Below are 7,548 nucleotides of genomic sequence, written 5' to 3' on the forward strand. Positions count from 1 at the left end.
CATATCCCGTATCTGGTACCCCTCATTCTCCATTCCTGTGGCCCCATTCTGTATTCCGTGTCCCCATTCCCTGTCCCGTGTCCCCATTCCCAGATCCTCCATGCCCCATTCCCTGTCCTGTGTCCCCATTCCTCATTCCCTGTCCTGTGTCCCCATTCCCATGCCCCCATTCCCCATTCCCGTGTTCTGATTCCCGGGTCCCCATGTCCCATTCCCTGTCCCGTGTCCCCATTCCCACGTCCCCATTCCCCATTCCCTGTCCCGTGTCCCCATTCCCGTATCCCCATTCCCGTGTCCTCCTTCCCTGTCCCGTATCCCCATTCCCTGTCCCGTGTCCCTACTCCCCTCTCCCGTGTCCCCATTCCCATGCCCCCATTCCCCATTCCTGTGTCCTGATTCCCGGGTCCCTATGTCCCATTCCCTGTCCCGTGTCCCCATTCTCCATTCCCCATTCCCTGTCCCGTGTCCCCATTCCCGTGTCCCCATTCCCCATTCCCGTGTCCCCATTCCCGTGTCCCCATGTCCCATTCCCCATTCCCGTGTCCCCATTCCCGTGTCCCTATTCCCCATTCCCCATTCCCGTGTCCCCATTCCCCATTCCCCATTCCCCATTCCCGTGTCCTCCTTCCCTGTCCCGTGTCCCCATTCCCAGTCCCGTATCCCCATTCCCTGTCCCGTGTCCCTACTCCCCTCTCCCATGTCCCCATTCCCATGCCCCCATTCCCCATTCCCGTGTCCCCATGTCCCATTCCCCATTCCCCATTCCCCATTCCCCATTCCCGTGTCCCCATTCCCCATTCCCCATTCCCGTGTCCCCATTCCCCATTGCCGTGTCCCCATTCCCCATTCCCCATTCCCGTGTCCCCATTCCCCATTGCCGTGTCCCCATTCCCGTGTCCCCATGTCCCATTCCCCATTCCCGTGTCCCGCGGCGCCAGCGCCCCCTGGCGGCGGCGGGTCAGAGCGCAGGTGTCCCCGGCTGTCCCCGAGTGTCCCCAGGTGTCCCCGGCTGTCCCCGGCTGTCCCCGAGTGTCCCCAGGTGTCCCCGAGTGTCCCCGGCTGTCCCCGAGTGTCCCCAGGTGTCCCCGAGTGTCCCCAGGTGTCCCGGAGTGTCCCCGGCTGTCCCCGAGTGTCCCCAGGTGTCCCGGAGTGTCCCCGAGTGTCGCAGGACAGGGCTCTGAGGGGTATGGGGTGCCTGGGGGTCCCCGTTCCCAGTGTCCCGGCTCAGGGTGTGTTGGGGGTCCCAGAGCCGTGTCCCGGCCCTGGGGCTGTGGCAGCGCGGGCACAGGGGGTGGCAGGGCACCCGTTCAGGGTTTCCGTGTCAGGTGCCAGCTGAGAGCCGCTCCCCGGCCTGCCCTGAAGGCATCCACAGAAGGGATCTGCAGAATAAGGAGAAGGTGAGTGCAGAGGGTAAGAGGAAGGGGGAATATGGAGGGGGGCTCTGCCAGCAGGCCTTGCCTCTCTCCCCACTCCTGGGGCTGCTGCAGCTGCTGTGCTGAGCCCATGCTGAGCCCCTTGGGACTGCAGGGGTCTGGAGCTCCTGGAGCCAGTTCCGTGGAGGCTGTGGAGGGCACTGGAGGTTTGGTACCTAACCAGCAGCACCAGGACACCTGCACAGCCAACAGCTCCCCTCTCAGTGACCAGGGACAGGACCTGAGGAGCGGCTGGAGCTGTGTCAGGTGGGGCTAAGCTTGGGTGGCAGGAAAAGCTGCTGGGGCACTGAACAGACTCCCCAGGGAACAAGCACGGCCCAGTGACTCCAAAGGCTCTCCCACCTCATCCTGTGACAGAGCATGGCCTTCCAGAACATGCTTAGAGCTGCGAGTAAAGAGCAGAGACATACAAACCCCTCTTTTAACAAGGTTAAGACACTGTCTTTTAAAGGTTTCTTGTCTGCCCCCCCGCTGCGGAAGAGCAGCAGCTCAGCTGTGACAGGGAGGGCCCTTTCAGCACCTGGCGGCCACAGACCCCTGCAGCAACACCAACAGCACCGTGCAGGAGCTGCTTCCAGAGAGCTCCTGAGCACAAACCCAAACCAGAGTGATGAAGAACTTTTGGGATCTTTTAAACCACGTCCAAATTTCCCTGCTCTCCCTTCAGCACTCCTGCTGCTGGTGCTGTGTTGAGGGTTGAGCACAGGCGCAGGAGTGGAAACTCAGGATTAGCTTCCCTCGCTTGAAGGACTCCTGAGAGACTGGCTCGGAGTCTTCATGAGAGCAATCCTCTAACAGCTCATGGAAGAGCCGTGGAGTTTGACATTTTTATAAACATCGACCTTTTTATCTTCAGTGTTTGTTGTTTGAGGAAATCCCTTCTAGTTCTTACGCATGTACAACATCTAAAACAATTGAATTAATACCATATGAGGGTAGAGGGGTGAAAAATCACATCCATAGCCAAAATAGTTTAGCAAAATGGTACAGCTGAGGTTTAAGGCTGCCTGTGGTGACTTTGTATTTTGTTTAAACATTGTTTAAACATTGGTGTTAATACTTCATATAGATATGTGCAGCGCAGATTACAACAGTATGTGCTGTGTGCTGTATAATTTATGAACAATTAAACTTAATTCCTATGTTTTGAGGTTGTGAGTTATAACTAAACAGAATCTAAACTGCCAGCAAATGAAGTTTTTTTATAGATTGTTTTTTCTGGATTAAGCTGTTTTGTGGGGCTGGGGCAGACAGACCCAAAGCCAAATACTTGCACACTCAACCTCAGCACGCAGAGAGCTCAGGCTTTATAAATTTAGGTATATTTTATGTTCTGCTCATGTATAAGCTCTACTGGGGGACTTCCAAAATACAGCTTATCTGGCTAGATTCGTGCTGTGCTGGGAGGAGGCAACTGAGGAAGGCAGTGAGGAAACTCTTCTGCTCCCTCTGAACTCAGGGATGCTGGAAGAAGAGAGAATGGCTGCATGACATCATGTCAGTCTGTAAAATCTCCAGGAAGCACAGCAGTGCTGACCATGAGTCTGAACTGCCCTCAAAAAACAGAGCTGAGCTTCTTGACTTTCTTTTTCTATCTTGCTCAGTGACACCAATGTCTTTGTGGCAGTCCTGGGCTGGTGCTTCCCTGGCTCTGCAGCCCACGCTGCTTCCCCAGGTGAGCGCAGCCCCTGCTGCACCTGGGCTGCAGAGCCCCTTGGCTGTGCCCCTGTGGCACTGCACAGTGACAGCCAGCCCCAGCAGAGGCAGCAGGAGGAGCAGAAAGGCGATGGCTGCGCAAGGAATTAGGGGAGGGAAAAACCACAGAACCATTAAAGATGGAAAAATATCATTGAGACCAATGGTTCACCCAGTGCTGCCACTAAACCCCATCCCCGGGTGCCACACCTACACATTCAGCCTGTTCCAAAGCCTGACCTCCCTTTCAGTGAAGAAACTGTTTATAACACCCAACCTAAAGCTCACCTGGTGCAACCTGAGGGTGCTTTGCCTTGTCCTGTCACTTGTTACCTGGGAAAAGAGGCTGACAGCCACCTGAGCACAACCTCCTTTCAGGCAGTAACAGAAAGTGATGGGGGCCCCCTGAGCCTCCTTTTCTTCCACTAAATAACCCCAGTTCATGGGTGTGCCAGAGTGAGTGGTGGTCCTCCCTCCCAGGGCCACAGCTCACACTGGAGCCTTAAAGCCAACAGTTTTAGAATCCACCTAAAGAGTGAACCTGGAAATCCTGAGGCGCAAACAGGTGAGACCACTGCCCTCGGGGGAGCTGGCCAGGGGTGGACACCTCCTCCAGCTGCAGCCACCCCCCATCCTTGCCTAGAGCTCACTCCTCCATCCTCAGGGCTCCGAGAAACCAGCAAGCTGTGGCCAAATCCCGAATTCCTCACGGACACCCAGCGCTGGGGCTCTATCCAGCAGCTGAATCACCAGAGGGGCTTTTGCAAATTACACTTTCCAATAACTTCCATGTCACTCTGACACGTTTCGCTGTTTGCAAGGTTTACTTGGGAGATGAAACACAAGTTAATTACAGGGAGTGATGTGTCAGGAGAAGGGGTGGGTTTGCCCTCCCCTCCGTGTGGGGCTGGCAGCAGGCACCCCACATCCTGCGGGAAGGAGACAGGATACGCAGGAAGGCACATTTGAGCCATCAGCCTGACACTTCTTTATTGCAGTGTATTTATTTTTTATCATGTGCTTTGACAGGAGTCTCATAAAGTGTTATGCTCCTTCTGTAAGGTCAAAGTCTTGTGACCTTCCGTGATTTTAGAGAGAAGGAACATAATTTTCGAGGGCATGTTTATTATCTCTGTAAACAGTCTGTTTTTCATGCCAAGTGAACAGTTTTTCTGTATGTACTTAGATGACAGCTCAATTTTACTGGCTCACTTTCCTGACCAAGTCTTGCCTGCCAAATGTTTTTGATCATGTTCTGGCAAACAAACCAATATTAATAGTTGAGCTGAGCAAATAATTGCCAGAAAACTGCTGATTTCTTTTAAATCTCTTTATTGCTTCCATAATATCTCTGAATCAAATGCAGTTTCCTCAAGTGCAATTACAATTTTAAAGTATTTTTTTATTAAAAACAAAATCGCTCTCTGAAGTCACTTCCAGAACAGTTGGTCGTGACTAAGTGGGTCCTTCACATTGTGCCGCTCACGTCCCCAAGGAACCAAGTGTCCACATTGCTCCAACATGACTGCACAGGCTCCTCAGTTCACCCTCTGGACAGACAGCTTCCACATCTGTTTTTATTGGCACAGATTTCCATGGATGGTAGACAAGCCCACAGCCAAAACAAATCTGTTTTAAAATTGGAACATTCCACTTTTGCAATATATACCTTCAACCATTGAAGGCTTTTAAAATGCAAAACATTTAAGTATTCATTTTAGAAAGCCAAACAGTTACAGCCAGGTGAATAATAAAAGTAGGTTTCTGAAATAAGCACAGTAGGTTACACCTTCCTCTCCTGCCACGTTGGTGTATTAACATCCTTCTGCAAGGAGGACACACACCATGCACGGGGGGAGGGTCTCAAAATCCCTCAATTCCCTCATTTGAGAAAGAATTCACTCTAGTCAAAGCTGCAGACTTCCAAATTTCTTCACTGTTACTTTGAAGTACAGCCACTTGAAGCTGAAAACACTCAGATCTTTTTCCATTACCTTACCTGCGATGTTGCAAAACATGGGACTAAGGAAACATCTACCCTTTTGTGATAACTAACTCTCCTAGAACAACTTCTCACTCGTCTTAGCAAACCGTCAGAGCTGTAAAGGTCAAAGCACAGCTTCAAGGTCTTGAAGTCAACAACTGTGAATCAAAGAAAGAACAAAAAGGCAGTAAAAGGAAACTCAATACAAAGGCCCATGTAAAAGGCCAAGGGAAAAAAATAGTCAGGACAAGAAAATTCTACAGAATCAGGAGAAGACTGGTAACTTGTCAGAGACATGTTCGCATATTTTTAGGAGGAACAGGAACCAAATCCACACAAAGCCAAAGGAAAGGATATGAAATGGTCACTACAGAAAGCAGGACTGCACCTGCAGAACCTGTCCTGCTCTGACACCACAGCCAGCGGGCAGAGAGGGTTTCCATCTTCACACTGCTGTGTGCCAAAGCACAGGAGCTGCCACCAGCATCCTGCCCAGGCTAAATCCCTCAGAAAACCTGTGGCAGTAGGGATAGTTCATTGCTCCCAGGAAAGGTGAGAGCTCCAGCACATTACTCAGTCTGGAGAAGATCCAATGGTTCCAGTGACTCTGCAAACAAACCTGCTTCCACTTGGGGTGCTCTCCACACTCACCACAGCATTGTCACATCCCACTGAGGACGTGCCCACCCCCAGGAGCAGCCTCTCCAGCTATTTTCTCCTGCTGCTGGCATAGTTTCCTTACATCTGCTGAGTGTCCCTCCGAGTCTTCTGTTGCCTTCCCACCACGCTGATGCTCGTGGCAAACAAGAGAGACATTGTACAACACACAATGTGCCTGCATAAACAGTGCAAGTGAAAGGCTCCCAGAGAAAACCTGAATCATCTCTGTAAAGGCTGTGTTTATGCTAGAAAAGAACACTGCTATCCCCTGGGATACAAAGAAACAAAAAGTGGAATAAAGTGTTCAAATCACAGAATTATGGAATCACAGAATGGTTTGGGTTGGAAGGGACATTTAAAGCCCATCCACTTCCACCCCCGCCATGGGCAGGGACATCTTCCACTATCCTAGGTGGATCCAAGCCCTCTCCAGCCTGGCCTTGGGCACTGCCAGGGATCCAGGGGCACCCACAGCTGCTCTGGGCACCCTGTGCCAGGGCCTGCCCACCCTCACAGGGAAGAATTTCTTTATATCTGGCCTAAATCTGCCTCTGATAGTTTAAAGTCTGTATCCCCTGTCCTGTCACTATCTACCCAGATAAAAAGTCCCTCTCTCCCTTAAAGCACTGGAAGGCTGCGAAACCTGGTGCTCAAGCAAGGGAAGAAAGCACAAAGTCTCCCTCTCCCCTGTGCACCCCTGGAGTTTTTCCTACCGAGGAAAGATCCTTTTCCTGTCTCTATCTGGGAGCTTGCCCCTCATGGTCAGCCTCACCGAGTTTTCTCCAGTCTCTGGAGTAAAAAACCCATAAAATTCAAAAGACAACATTTCAGAGCATTCCAGGAGCACGGATTTCTCTGTGCCATGGTCCTGAGGGGCTGTCCCTGCTCAGCTTGGGACAGAAGCAGCCTTGCCCCCTCTGCAGCACGGCACAAGCACAACTGTGCAGCTGCACCAAGGACACGCTGTGGTGAAAACCTCAACTTTTTCCTTATTTCAGACAAGAAAGAGCAAAGCAAGCATTTATTTTCATGCCTTTGTGGTTGCATCTTTACAACGAAACAAAGAGAGCTTTGTGCTTTCTTCTATGAATTTTACAAATTCTTTGTGAAGCATGCAAAAGATTGTTTATTCGTGTAATTATGTAATGATAAACACAAATTTTGGGAAGAGATCACATGGCGTGATCAGAGCCGTGCTCAGCCTTCCAAGCCCAAGCCAGCCAAACCCTAAACACATGAGAATGATAATTGATGGCAAAGGCACAAATCTCACTCTGCGGGACCAAACACTTCATGTGTGCCCTGCAGTTCATTTAAAAAATGAAACTTGTGAATTTTAATAACATTTTCTCATAGGCACAGAGAAACCCCATTCAAATCTTTTAGAGGAAGACAGAAGGAAGAGTCACACAACCTTTTTTATTTTTTTAGTTTATAAATCAGTATTATTGTAGGAATACGTTATGCTGCCAAAAATCAAGACATATTTAAGAAAAAAGCCCTGTGTCTCCTCGCTGACAACTCCTTCAGCTTAGCAGAAGGAGAGACAGAATTCTTTCCAACATTTCTACAAAGTTCCCAAACCTGTTTTTACCTTAAAAAAAAGTCAATTAAAAGTATGTAAACCTCGGTAGTGTTTAAATAATTGATATACTAGGGACACTTATTTTAGGTGCTAATGTACTAATGTGGCTACCGAGACAGACAAAGAGCAGTGCCTAAAGTCTGTGAGGACCTTGAAAACCACAATTCAGACTTCCCAAGCGTGGTAGCAGG

The sequence above is a fragment of the Melospiza melodia genome, assembly GCF_035770615.1.
Source record: "Melospiza melodia melodia isolate bMelMel2 chromosome 10 unlocalized genomic scaffold, bMelMel2.pri SUPER_10_unloc_1, whole genome shotgun sequence".
In the NCBI taxonomy this organism is placed as follows: domain Eukaryota; kingdom Metazoa; phylum Chordata; class Aves; order Passeriformes; family Passerellidae; genus Melospiza; species Melospiza melodia.